Genomic DNA, 16,217 nt, shown 5'->3' on the forward strand with positions numbered 1-16,217 from the left:
CTTCATAAAACATTACAAAATTTGTTTTAAATAATTAATTAAATAAGAATGCCCATTTCTTAAAAAAGTATACACGTGTAACTAGCAACCTTTTATAATTTATATAAAATGTACGAAAAAAATTCAAGATTGACAGCATATCACATCTGCGTTGCGAGTTACAAGAATGCAAAAAATTAAAGAATCTACAACACACCATATCTGGTCATTTATTAGTGCTCCTGCAACTATGGCACTGCAAAATAATTCTTACATGAATTTGTTTGATGTTTTTGTAGAAGCAAATGAACCACATAGAAAACTCAGATACACATCTCTCAAGAGTTTTCTGAAGATGTGTATGTCAAAAGATGCCTCTGGTCTCTCAACACTGAGGAAAGGTTATGTTCCAAAATCCTATAATCTGGTAGGCCTGCATAATGTATTTGCCACAATAAACTTTTTCTAAAAATAAATGAATCAATTTTCAGACAAATAAAAATAATTGTTGGTTGGCTAACCGGGTATTGGATAAAATTTGGGAGGACTTGAGAATTTCAAGCATGTTGTTAACCTAATTGTGAAAGAATTAACTGAGGATTGACCTGTTTAATTCTCATCAGATATTAAATAATCATTTTATTATCTTTTACATCTCTACTTTTATAAATTATCTTATGAGAAAATGCTTCTTATATCTTAGGCATTCTGTGGCCAAATAATCTAAAAAAACAGAGTCTTCTGCTGTTAAAAGATGCTGCTTCTTTTGTGTTGAAAGCTGGGAAAGCAGTTAAAATATTCTACCCAAATGTGAAAGAATTAACATTTTGCTCATGGGCTTCATCATGTTGCAGAAGCAATAGAGTCTGATTATAACACTATCAATAATTTGATATCCTCAACTAAATATGTATGTGTAAAATTGGGGGGATATATCAGCTTCAAAGATCCAAAACTGTAAAACTAAATTTGTAATGTTAAAGTGAAATTTTGTTTTATACAGATATCTTCAAACCCCCTGCATATGTACCTGCTTACAAAGAGAGTCCATCTGGGTCACTGTTACCCCCTTAGGAAATGCTTACTAGATGGGGTACTTGGATAGAAGCTGCAATGATTTACTCTGATAATTTTATGCCATTAATGGAGTGTGAAATAAAAGTGAATGTAGGTAACTGCAATCATATTAATATTTCAGTATTTAATTCTAATGTAAATACTTTCATTTTAGATATTAAATAATTTCTCACCAGATGATACCATCTGTATCAGAGCTGCACAAACAGCATTTTAATGCGAAAATATGAAACAGGATTTATTTAACATTAAGAAAAACTTCTCTAAATTACCCTTCACTAAACGAAATTGAAAATCATGTGTCTCAGTGTCTCACTGATAGACTCGATGTCAACTGTTGAGGAATTCAAAGGAATTCTCATTTTGGACCAACGAAAAATGGCAGCAGGTGCAAAGAACAAAGTGGACAGTGTCATAAACTGAAATCATGACTAGATTATTTGTTTGGTGAAGAAAGTATTTTGTGGTGAAAGTGTGAATGAGGAACTTTCACGTATAACTTCTTGTGATGTAGAGAGGTCATTTTCTAGAATGAGATTTTCACCCTGCAGCAGAGTGTGTACAGATATAAAACTTCCAGGCAGATTAAAACTGTATGCTAGACCGAGACTCGAAATCAGGAGGTTTGCAGAAGAGCTTCTGTGAAGTTTGGAAGACAGGAGATGTGGTACTGGCAGAACTGAAGCTGTGAGGGCGGTTCGTGAGTCGTCCTCGGGTAGCTCAGATGGTAGAGCACTTGCCCACGAAAGACAAAATTCCTAAGTTCGAGTTCTGGTCTGGCACACAGTTTTAATCTTCCAGCAAGGTTCAGGTCATTTTCTACCTATGAAAATGTTTTGACTTATAAGTAAAGGAACATCACAGAATTTAGCAATGTTGCTGGTTGTTAACTATGCAAAAAGAGAAGTGGATTAATAAATTTTCAACAAAAATGATACTCTTTGTTTTAAAATATTTTTCACTTGAACATTCATGTATTGTTCTTTAATATTGCTTAAATGTATACAGTTCTCATCTTTAATTATTACCACATTCATTAGAGGTTTAGAAAATAAAATAGAAACCAAAATAATAGTGACTAACTGCAGAGATGGATAACTGGAATTTTCAACAAGAATATCAAAAAAAGAAAAATAAGAAACAAATAATCACAGTTTTTATGTATCTTAAAAATTATATTACTGTTATTCAAGAGAATCACCTAGAATTGTGTAACTAAGTTGCTTGAATATGATAAGAACAACTTCAGAATGTATAATATACTAGGTTATGAATGGAAAGATAAAACAGGGTGACCATCTAATCCTCAAATACAGGGACTAAGATAATGAGACGCTACACTGCATTTTTACTGTGTCTTCAGATTATACTCTGCACAGAATGCATATCATGATGTAGATAATTCAAATTAAGTGATCAGATGGCAGATGACTGGAAATGTTGTGACGATTACATCTTAAAGATGCATTGCTTCATATAATTGGTATTAATTTGGGAAAAATACATGTTAAAGAGTTCAGAACATATGCGAATAACAAAAATTGCAAAAGAATATAGGGAATCCACATATACCATCATTATCATGTTATTCAGGTAGATTGCAGCCTCTATGATTTACAATGACAAAATTCATACTAACTAATACATTTACTCATACTTTCACATATGACATATTGTTGTTGTTGTGGCCTTCAGTATGAATACTGGATTGATGCAGCTCTCTATGTTAGACTGGCCTGTGCAAGCCTCTTCATTCCTGAATAACTATAGCCACATATATCCATTAGAAATTGGTTATTGTAGTCAAACCTAGGTCGCCCTCTATAATGTTTACCCTCAATCCCCACACTTACACCCATTACCAAATTAACTACTCCCTGATGCCTCAGCATGTGTCCTATCAACCGATTTCTCCTTTTATCAAGTTGTGCCATCAATTCTTTCCTCCTCAAGTCCATCCATTACCAAATTAAGTACTTCTTGATGCCTCTGCATGTGTCCTGTCAACCGATTTGTCCTTTTATCAAACTGTGCCATCAATTCTTTTCTTCTCAGTTCGACTCAGTACCTCCACATAAGTGATCCACTGGACTTATCCAATTAGTTGTGCCATCAATTCTTTCCTCCTCAAGTCCATCCATTACCAAATTAAGTACTTCTTGATGCCTCTGCATGTGTCCTGTCAACCGATTTCTCCTTTTATCAAACTGTGCCATCAATTCTTTTCTTCTCAGTTCGACTCAGTACCTCCACATACGTGATCCACTGGACTTATCCAATGTACAGCTTTCTTCTGTAGCGTTGCATTTGAAAAGCTGCGGTATACTTCTTATCTGGGATGTCTATTGGCCATATTTCAATTCTGTATCAGCCTACACTCTAGATAAATACCTTCAGAGCAGACAGTTTTATTATTTAAGTAAAGAAGAAGGCACTTCAAACATTAGATGCACAACACATTCAATTAACAATCATAACAAGATAAATAAGTACACAAAGGAATAAATGCGGAAGCAGTAAAGGTATGTAAACATCAAAAGCACAAATAACATTTTGCCCACCTGCACAAGACAATTAACGCAACAAGCCATACTACAAAATACTCTCACCGTTGTTTGCTAACTTTAAAGACACAATTGACAATGATCTGCAGTTAGTTTGGAAATTTATTTTGGTAAGGGGTTTTGTAAACATTGCTACCAACCGATCTTCTTACTTCATATATGATACAAGAATACAACTGTCATTTATCTTTCCACAAACATAAAGGAACTTTATGTCTATGTGTTTAAACATTTTGTGCCGTTCATTATTATTTAACAACTGCAGTGCACTCTAGCTGTCCACAAATAGCTTTGCTGGTTGTTCCACGCTCACACTGAGCTCCTGCAACAACATGCAGAGCCACATAATTTCAGGAATTGTGTTGGGTGATGCACTCCACTTCCGTTGTAGATCTGGAAAGATATTTCCGCCTAAGATTTGTCCAGGAACCAAGTCCACTGCTTAATATATTGACATAACTTGTTATTGAACGTAGAGTATCTATGTCTCCAGCAAAATCAGAATCTGATCGTATAGGATTTAAGATTGCTACCACTGTGTTTGGTACCTTCATCTCTCGTACTTCTAAGATATTTTAAGATGTGTTTTACAGCAGAACATTTTCCATCAATATCTTGTCTCCATGATCTGGGACCTATCCCAACTGGTACTAAACTTTAATCAGTAAGTGTTGCATGAGGCTTGCAGATATTCAAACTGAATTTTTCTAAGACACGATTAATATAGCCTTCTTTAGATGTGAACAATTCGTTAGTTTCACAGTCTCGCCTTATCTCCAATCTTACAAAGTACCTCAACCACAAGTTCACTATGAACCCTGAATTTTTCTGGTATTGTTAGTTGTGATTGATTCAGTCAGAAATAGTCCACCATCAACAGAAGTAGCTAAAAACACTTAATGGCAAACAACTTGAGCACAAAATGCAGTTGTCTGAACAAAACTGTTTGAAATCAAAAAAATTTTTAAACTGAACAAATTTTTCATCCAGCTTCGAGGAGACTTCTTCATTGCACAAAGACTTTTCTTTAATTTTCATATTAAGGTAGCATTATCATTAGTGAAATCTACAGTCTGTTCCATGAAAAGATCTTTTTGTAAATCACCATTGAGAAAGACAGGTTTCACATCAAACTGCTTCATGTCCACATCATACACGCTAGACAAAGCTTAAAGAATACGAATTGATTCATGTTTAGTAAAAGTTGAAAATAATCAATTACACATTTCTGGGAACGTTCGTTTGCACATAATCTAACTTTACACTTCACGAAATTCCAATCACCAGCTTTCTCCTCCGAATGCGAAAATATTTTGTTGACACCGACCTACACAAGGAGAAACGATCACCACGATAAAATAAGGGAAATCAGAGCTTGTACAGAAAGATATAGGTGTTCGTTCTTTTCACTCGCTATATGAGATTGGAATAATAGAGAACTGTGAAGGTGGTTCCATGAACCCACTACCACGCACTTAAATGTGATTTGTGGAGTATCCATGTAGATGTAGATGTAGATACTATCATCTGATTTATGTTTCATTTTATATACCCGTTTACAGCCACTAGCCAGACAATCTGGAGAAAGTTTCAAGTCCATGATATACAAAAAAACAGAGTTCACAAAATGTCCGACAGATGACGCTGCTCAGCAAAACGTCAGCAACTGCTACCGTGATGGGTGAGAGGTACCCCGATATGTTACAGAATCGCATCATCCCCAGCCTGGCTGATAAACACCTGCTGGAACGTACGATGTTTATGCAGGATGGCACTCCCCTCGATATTGTTAGATGTGTGAAAGATCTTGTGGGCGTCGTTTGATGATGATCGTGTGCTCAGCCGCCACTTTCGTCATGCTTGGCCTCCCGGGTCCCTAGACCTCGATTCGTGTGATTATTGGCTTTGGGGTTATCTGAAGTAGCAAGTGTATAGTGATCGACCGACATCTCTAGGTGATGCTGAAAGACAACGTCCGACGCCAATGCCTCACCATAACTCCGGACATGCTTTACAGTGCTGTTCAAAACATTATTCCTCAACTACAGCTAATGTTGGGGAATGATGGTGGACATATTCAGCATTTCCTGTGAAGAACATCATCTTTGCTTTGCCTTACTTCGTTATACTAATTATTGCTATTCCGATCAGATAAAGCGCCATCAGTTGGACATTTTTGAACTTTTGTATTTTTTCGGTTCTAATAAAACCCCATGTCATTCCATGCATGTGCGTCAATTTGTACCTTTCTATGTACATTATTCCGTGATTTATTCAGTTTTCAAATTTATACTGACTTTTTGATCAGCCGGTACATTGAAATCTTCTTGATTTACTTTGAAATTTGGTCCAAAACTGTTTGGGAGCATGAATAAAATATTTGACTCCAAACCTCTTCATATGCTTTAATGAATTTCTCTGCCCAAACTGCTTCTCATGAGATATCTCTGCACAAGTAGACTTACACAGACAGAGAATTAATGTAAAGACAACTGTGTTGACAGTTTCTACCCAAAGTGTCTATGGAAGGCTAGAATCGACAAGCAGTGTGTCACTACTATGGATCTGACATTACATTCAGCTTTACTGTTCTGTTCTTCTGTATGTGATGAACTTTTTTCGTGGAAAATGCGAGTCCTCTTGAATTTGGAGTGATTCTGAATTCAATACAGTGGGAATTTAAGTGTAATTTTAAATTGTTTCATAGTTAATGATGAGTTAGTTTCAATCAAGCGTACTGTATGTGACGAAATTATGATAAACCCTCTAGGACATGCTTGATTAATCATAAGAGGTGCCATTCATATTGCTCCAATCAGGGAGATGTGTAAATTCAAAATGATTGTGACGTGGAGTGCAATGGCCACAAAAAACTGACTGAAATGTGCTACTTAGTTTTGGAAGTTAATGTTCTCGTCAAACTTTGACATTATCTAATTTATAGAAAAATATGGTAAATGTGGCACAGTGCATATTGCCTGGAGTGTCATTAAGGCAAGAAGATTTCATATGTTCTAGGTGTATTACAAGCAACAATGTCAACTTTCTATTCTCATAAAAGACACAAGTGAATTAAATGTTGGAAAAGACAAAGTGAATATGTGTATACAAAGTAAATATCTGTGCCACGTATAAACAGGACTAAAAGCAACAGACATACTGGTATATCTTTGATGACAACCACAGAAAGGAGTCACAGAAATTATTAGTAATAAACATCCAGATCTAAATGTAATAGGCATTATCAAACCAGGGGCGCCATTACACTAAGCTCTGGAAAGCTGTAACAACATATTGACAACTGGCTACAATTTGTAAGAGGTCCGAGCAGATGCAATTTTATGTAAGAGGTCCAAGCAGATGTAATGCAGATGTAATTTTATGTAAGAGGTCCGAGCAGATGTAATTTCGATGTATTGCTCATGCGCTGCCAAGGAATAAGAGAATCGCTGACGAGAGAGCAGTGTTGACTGCAGTAGGAACTGTGTAGCTGTAGCAGTAAGTTCTTGCTAGTCTGCGCTAGTGTGCAGTCTGCTCTGGTCTGGAATAGTGTATCGTGTTGGCTGAGCCGGTCGCGGTGCAGCGATGCTGGAGCCTGAGTTTTATTGTATAAGGTAAAAAGCAGCCTCGCGCACATCTAGTAATGTTATCTGAACATTTAAAAATGTCCTAATAATAATTTTTGTCATATAAAGTAATTTTTTTACAAGCATTCTTTTCGATTTAAAGAATTTACTAATTTTTCCAATCCATGATTATTCCGATTGTTGCAAAAGAAAAATCAGTTGCTTCCTTTCATAAATGACAAATCTATTGGTCAGCATTGCACAGAGCTGTGCCAGAAAAATTTATTGTAAGAGCAGATATATTCGGCAATTCTATTGAGGTAAGAATTTTTCCATTTTTTTTCAGAATGATCTTACAGGGCCATGACGCAGCACTGCTGTCGTCCAAAATTTACCAGGTTACTGAATTTATTTTTTATTACGAGGTTTAGGAATTTTTCTGTTTCGAGCCTGCATTAAATGAGAAAAGAATTTTGTGGGTACATTAAATGTGAATACATTTCTGTACGGAGATTATAAATGGGAACCAATTTTGTTCTGAGGTTACACTAAAATTAGAATCATATTCATATCATTATTATTATTTATTCAATACTTTGTGGGGAGGTTACACGTGGCGACAACCGGCCAGGATCGTATTTCTTTGTGAATCTCTGAGAACTAGTCATATATCTGCTCTTATTTACTTAAATGTAGTTTGCATGTGGCGCAACGCATTTACTAATTTGTCACTCTTTCTTTCACAGATCATCGGCAATTTATTGCTCTTTGTTGTAACTGTATTTGCTCCATTTTTGCTTTGTCTTTGTTTCTTTTTGTGCTTAACTTTGATTTGTAAAAAATGCCGCGAAAAATTGTTAACAGTACATCGCGATGTGTAATGAGTGAAAAAGCTGACTCAATTAATTTGACCGATAATACTTGCAACACTCAGTGTGATAGCGATAATCCTCCATTTACAGACAATCAGTGCGTACCGACCACTAATAATGATTTTAATGCTAATGATGAGCAAACAAATTCAATTGTGTCCTCTGTTAATTTAACGACAATTGATGACGTGGCACGTTCTGATACAATGAACGCTGCCGTTTGACACACCTAATTTGCAAAATTTACGTAGTGAACAGATATTTGTTTCTAACGAAGGTGAACAATATTCACAAAACACGTCAGATTTATTTGATTCCGGTGTAGTGACCAACAGTGCACATGCGGCTGGCAAACCTTTTTGTGAATCGGAGAATGACCTAATGGTTACACAAAACGTGACAAATGCACATACAGATACATCATCACACAGCACAGAGAATACAGTAGCTAATTTTGGCATGGATCGAGTTATAGCATTAATGCTATAACTTAATGAAAATCTCAAACAACAAATTAATGAGCATAATGAAAAACAAGATAACAATTCCAAACAATTGAATGAAAATCTTAAACAGTTGAATGAAAAACACGACAACCTAAATGAACAGAACAAACAAGTTAGTGAACAGATTACAGCCGTTGCCATGCAATGTCACAATACTAAAGAACAATTACGTGAGGAAATTAAGGCTTGTGCTAGGAGCAGTAGTGGAGAAATTAGATCTGTGGCTCAAGAATTAAGGAATACGCAAGCAGCTACAACGAAATTACTTAGAGATGAAATTAGTGCAGTCGCTAAACAATGCTCTGAAAACGCAACACAGTTACGTGACGAGTTTAATTTAATGTCAGCAGAACTTTCACACACACTGGATGCAAAAGTAGACGCGAAATTTGACCAACAGAACAGCCAAATTGACGAACGTTTTAATCACCACCTACAAAACAGTGAAACACGTTATCGTAGATTTATACAGGAACAGAATAAAGTAAAGCAACAAGTCATGGAAACAATTACTGCACAGAGACAGGAAGATAAGCGTAAATTGTTTATGAAAGCAAAAACATACGTAGACAACAATATTGCTACAGTATCAGACGAAATTAATACTATCAAACAGTTGAACACCGAATTGCATGATGAAATCTCCGATCTTAAAACAAAAACAGGCACACACACATTAGACTTTCAGACAATGACCAACAGACTTGAAAAGTTGGAACTATTACAGGATCCAGATGCCATCAAAGCAGACGTTAATAAATTGAACAAAACCACACGTGAAGTACACTAACAAATTAATGCTTGTGATACTAAAAACGATGATCAGGTAAAAGCACTCATTGAAAAATATGATGAATTGGCCAGTCGTATTGACGGTATCGAAAGTAATAATGACACCAAATCAGACGATACTTCACCAGTTTCGTTTAATCAAACTCCCGAATTCCAAAATTTACAGCAGACGATCAGTGAGATAGGTTCGTCCAATAATACATTACGTAGAAAATTGTCAACTTTACAGCAAGAAGTGACAGAGATGAAAAATATTTCAGCCTTTAACGCATCACAGCATACGCCACTTTCCGAACATTTGCCAGACTCACACAGCCAGTATAATTTAAGTAATTTACAGAGAGTATGTGAGTTAGATTCCGAACAGTCACAGACAAACAGATTATCATACAATCCTGAACCTGCTCAGACATTCAGAAACGATAATTTTTATTACAAATACTTTCTATCTGCCAGGAAATTTAAAGTGCTAAATAATGACAGAACACAGATTCACGCTTTGGACTGGATAGTACAATTTGCTTATGTATTTTCATCAGCTTGGCCTTTAATGCAGAAACTAGAATTGGACTGGATACAACAATTTGCTTTTGAATTTTTACCGGCATTGCCTGTAATGCAGAAACTAAAATTTATTTGTTGCGCGTAATAGACCTCAGGGGATTCATTACACTTCGGTGAATATGTGCCATAGCGTGCACAGGGCCCCGAGCGTAGTAGTGCTACTTCCTCTTTAGTTTTCTGGACTGCTGCCTTCTCTTCTACTATCCTTTATATCTATCAAAACAGCTCTTCAACTATCGGTCTATCTAGAATTAAGAATGAGTAAAGAAATCTGATATGACGAGTTTTACCGAAAGTGACAGTTTTCAATAGACACGAGAACTTTAATACCAAACAAAAAATTTAATCATCAGTGTGTGTAAAATTATCAGCAACAGCAAACGCATTTTGGTAACAATAGAGGGTTTTCCCCACAACAACAACAAAACCAGCCCGTTAGCATACCTAACCAACAATGTAGTCTGCAAGGTCAACCAAGCTTTAATGTTTCGCTGCCTACACATATAGCGTCGGCTCCACCAAATAGTAACCCACAGCAACAAGGAAATAACTATGTACAGAAAACACACCATTTCAACTCATATCGCAATGCACCATATAGTAATGACTATCATGACAGACGTAAAAGTAATGAGCACAATTTTCAGTGTACGTTTAATAACAGTCGGTCTTACCAGCAGCAGAATCATCCGCAACAACAAATTATCATGAATGAACCAGACAGTAGATATCATCCCGAACGTAATACGTCAGGACGAAATAACAGAACAGTACAAATAGTGGAAATGCCACAGCATCCTCCCGCAAATAATAGCACGTCAGATAGAATTTGACTAGATACAGTACAGGTTGCATCTTCCAGCAACGCAAGCAATACTTTTGACACGCAGAATCTTGTTCATGAAAATGTTATTACTTTTGACGACATCCGAGATACTCTTTTGCAGGAAAAACCAGTTATTCGAAAAACGATTTCCCACCCTGTCATTGAAGTGAAGATTGGATCATTCAAATTTTCAGCAGTAATCGATTCTGGATCACCTATGTCAGTTATAAATGAGGAAACTTTCAACGAATGTAACAAAAAGAATACCTATTCTACGTTACAATTAGGCAAAACTAAAGTAAAAGGAGCAGTATCTGGTAAAGGAGTAGATGTAAAATTACAGACACACTTATCGTTTTGTATTGCAGGTCATACGTTTCACTCAAATTTTTGGATTGTTCCCTTATTGACAACAGACGTTCTTTTAGGTACCAATTTTTCTGGTACAACACGACGCAATTATTGACTTTCAAAACTCCTATTTAATGTTAAAGGATGAAAATGTACAACTGGCTTTAGAATTTCAGCACTCTTTATCTGCAGAAGAACAAACAATTAATCGTACAGAGGTCATTTCCGCATCACGTAACATAGACTGTCATTCCACATTGTTCACAGATACGTACGTACACAACTATAATACTCCAGACGATGCCGACTATGACATTATACAGATGATTTCTGATAAAGTTAAACAGAGCAATGGAAATACAGACGACGAACGTACTCAACTACACAAAATTCTTTTACAGCAAGCTTCAGTTTTTGACAACGTCCCTGGTACTATGTCCGGATTTATGTATGAATTTCAAGTTAAACAGCCGATACATTTAAAGCCAAATATTATCCCATTCCTTATATTCACAGAGAACAAGTTAAGAATGAATTGCAAGCTATGCTTGACCAAGGAATTATTGAACCGGCAGTTAGTCTGTACATAAACCCACTCCATATTGTTAAGAAAAAGGATGGTTCACTTCGTCTCGTACTTGATTCGCGCCACATCAATGACATTATTGTTAATGAAACAGATCGCCCTCAAACACTAGAAGAATTTCTACACAAATTTCATGGTACTGCTATGTATTCCACATTAGATTTGAAATCGGGATTTTGGCAGATTCAGCTCCATACGCACTGCGGAAAGTACACGGCTTTTCTCTGTTTTGGTGACTGTTGTCAATTTTGTAAATTACCATTCGGTTTAACTATTTCTTCAGCAGCATTTATTCGCGGATTGAATACTATACTTCCGACTGAATTAAAAGACAGAATCACAACGTACGTAGACGACATTCTTATTGCTGAAGCTAACCGGTCTGAACACAATCTGATTCTTGAACAACTGTTACGAACTATTCATGCGCAAGGATTCACAGTTAATCTCAGTAAATTGCACTTTGGCAAAACTTCTATAAAATTTCTTGGACATGTAATTTCAGCAGAAGGCATTGCGCCTGACCCGGAAAATCTTCAAGCTTTACGTGACATTACTGTTCCTACGACAACGAAACAACTACGCAGATTTTTGGGTTTAATTAACTTTTCTCGTAAATTTATTCATCACTCTGCTTTAGACACCCCTAGATTATGTCAATTGACAGGTAAAAACACTATTTGGTCCTGGGATAACCAAGCACATTCTGAATTTGTCAATCTGAAACAAGCTTTGTTGAATGCACCACTTTTATCACTTCCAGATCTTACTAGAAATTTTTCCATTGCCACCGACAGCTCTAACACTGCTGCAGGCGTACACATTTTTCAGGAAATTGAAGAAGATGGTTGTACAGTAATTAAAAACATCGCCTTTGCGAGTCGCATTCTGTCACCTGCTGAACGTAATTATTCTGTTACAGAACTTGAAACATTATGTATGGGCATTTACGAGATTTAGGCAGTTTCTTTATGGAAGACACGCTACCGTTTACACAGATCATAGAGCTATACAGTTTTTACTTTCCGCAAAATTTACACACGACAGGTTAAGCAGATGGAAACTTTATTTACAGGAATTTAATTTTACAATTGTTCACATTCCCGGTACACAAAATATTGTAGCAAACGCACTATCCCGTTCTCCCAGCAACAATCAGCAAGACATCGCAACCAACTTCTGCCAAGCAAATTTCAGCGTCATGTACATTCAACAAGTTGCATTTGGAAATTTCATTTCGTCGTCATTACGAGACATAGCACAGGAGTAGAGTAAAGACAACGTATGAAAAGAAGTTAAACACCTTTGGCAAGATAGGAATAATGTTACCATTAGAAACCATTACACTGTACGCAATAATATTCTGTTTCGCCGCTCTCACCCTGACAGTAACAATTGGTTACTATGCATTCCTGACGAGCTTGTTAACAAATTAATTTGGTATACTCATTTAAGTTACGCACATTACGGAGCCAGAAAATGTTTTCTTATACTGAGACAGAACTGTTATTTTGCCAACATGGAGAAACGTATTCGACGAGTTTTAGCGTCATGTAAAATCTGCCAGAAAGCTAAGTCAGATACGAATTCACATATTCCTCCATTACATCCCATTGTACCTGTTAAATTGAGACACATGGCCGCTGTAGACATTTTTGGTCCGATTCCCAGAACTAATAGAGGTTTCTGCTACATCTTTGCCGCTGTTGAACTCACTTCAAAATTTGTTACCTTCACTCCGTTACGCAAAGCTACTGCTAAATTTGTTTCGAATGCATTTGTAAAACATTTTTTATTCCATGTAGGGCATGTATTGAAAGTAATTTCCGACAATGGATCACAGTTTCGATCTGCTATATGGACACGTATGTTACGAACAAGAAACGTTTCTCCGATTTATATATCCAAGATCACGTTTCTTCGAACCCTTGTGAACGTCTAATGAAAGAAATTGGTAAACTATGTAGAGTATACTGCCATAAAAAACATATTGATTGGGACAAACACATAGTGTCATTCCAGGATGTAATTAACTCGATACCAAATGAATCTACTATGCTATCTCCGACTGTTATAATGAAAAATGTAGAACCACCTAACAAAATTAAAGAATTAGTATCCTTTCCTACATCTCGTCGACTGCGACACCATGAAATAATTGACATTGCGCTGAACAACATCAAACGTGCCGCAGAGCGCCGGAGAAGACAGCAAAAACAGGTTTGTACACGCTGTGACTTTCACATTGGACAGAAGATATTAGTACGCACACATTATTTATCCAACAGCGGAAAGAGTGGATGTAGTAAATTTGAGCTTCTATACGCAGGTCCATATAGAATTCGCAGCATTCCTCACCCCAATGTAGTACACGTCGAAACTCTGAGAACCAGAAAAAGTAAAGGCAATCACCATGTGTCCAATATTAAACCCTTTATTGAATGAACATACTTTATGATTTATCACACTGTAATGCCATTTTCAGATTTTTATATGACCAATGATGCAATTATATTTATGTGACTACTTACTGATAATTATCATATTTTTTCTTGGTAAGTGCCCGGCAAGGTAAGGTTAGCAGGTCGCTTTTCTTGTCGTTACACATCAGACTGTGTACATTTTTCCAGATAAACTTACACATATTATGACCACTTAAGCAATTATATTTATATGATTACTTACTGATGATTATCATATTTTTTCTTGGCAAGTGCCCGGCAAGGTAAGGTTAGCAGGTCGCTTTTCTTGTCGTTATATATCAGACCGTGCACATTTTCCATTTTTCGTGTATGTATGATTGTTTTCCTGTTTTGTTTGTATGCACTTCGAAATCTTTAAGATATAACAAACACCAGTTGACTTTTAAAATTTTTCCTTATGATATCTCAATATCTTGACTATTCTACACTGTTAGCTACTGCATTATGAGACTGTGTGTACCTTTTTTCACCTGAACACTGTCTATGTTTTTGACATAATACGTTTTCTGTCATGCTATGCTGTATGCTTAATTATATCACTAGAAACCAGTTTTTATTTAATGGGTATATGATTTAAATGCAAGATATTAATCCTTATTCATCATTTTCAGAAAGCAATAATGTGTAAAAGAAATAAATTAAACAAATCACAGTGGATTACTATGAAATGGGAATTTCACCTTCGGAATGAACGAAAGAAGATGCAATATCTCGTCATGAAGAGTAAATGGATCAGAATTAACAAGCATTAACAAGAATATGCTATACACATCGTGTGATAGCAGTCTTAGCTAATTTTTTCTTTCAGAATACGAGGCGATTGATGCAAGCTGTCAGACAGAACTACACATCTTAGTTTTAGTGATGAAATATGCTAGAAATAAGAAACTCTATACTATGAATAGTTGTATGAAGTAAATGGTAATATGAATAATGAATAATGAAGTGTCTTTTTTGTAGATGATAATGAGTGGTGATGAATAGTTATATGAAGAATATGCTAATATGAATAATGAAGTTTTTCTTTGCAGGTGATGATAGTAATGAAGTTATGGTAATATGAATAATGAAGTTTTTCCTTGCAGATAGAATAATGATGAAGTTTATATATTTACTATTAGTTAAGAGATGCTATGTAGTTATTTAAGTATTTGTTGCAGTTCGTTTTGACAGTATGTCTTATGTCGCATTGTATAATGCCTGAATGTTTTGGAAAGGACGGCTAGAGTACATATGTAATGAGTACACGTTTCATTACCTGTTAATTCGAAGTTCACTACTTTTCAGCATAATATGCATTTCTTCTTTCAGCTCAATAATCCATTTTGTATTTTTTTCTAGGAGAAGCTATTCATGAAATTAATGTGCTATAAGCAGTTAGTCATTAAACCTGTTCTAGTACTTGCATTTTTTTTTACCCATTTGTGTGTGTCTTTCATGAATGTGGTCACATATACTCTACTTGTTTCATAACCTTGCTACAGCTGACTCATGACAAATGACGTTACTAATCCTTATTTGCAGCAATAAGTCAAAAGCAAATATTTTCATGCCCCAGCAATTAATTATCGATCCCAACGCAATGCATTGCTAGCACAAAAAAATGTATTACCAGTCCCAAATAATGCTACCAGTTTAAGAGAGTTCTGAGTAATACTGAATGATGTTTTCTAACCACAAACCTTGAGTAATAGTTACAGTGTGTTACATTTTAAATATGCCTTATGTCACTTGAATGATGAGTTCTGAGTAATACTGAATGATGTTTTGTAACAATGTATAAATGCTATGCCATTAATTTCTGTAAATAATATTTTTGTTATACTCTATAAATGCTATGCCAATAATTAACTCTCATTTTGAATGATGACTTCTGAATAATACTGAATAATGTTTTATAAAACGATATGAATACTTCGTAACTGGTCAATGAGTGCCAATAATTATTTTAAATATGTCGTATGTCACTTGAATGATGAAAAATGTTTTGTAATATTCAATACTTGCTACATGATTAGTAACTGGCCAATGAATGCCACTGTTTCTTATAT

This window comes from Schistocerca piceifrons, chromosome 4 (assembly GCF_021461385.2).
Source record: "Schistocerca piceifrons isolate TAMUIC-IGC-003096 chromosome 4, iqSchPice1.1, whole genome shotgun sequence".
In the NCBI taxonomy this organism is placed as follows: Eukaryota; Metazoa; Arthropoda; class Insecta; order Orthoptera; family Acrididae; genus Schistocerca; species Schistocerca piceifrons.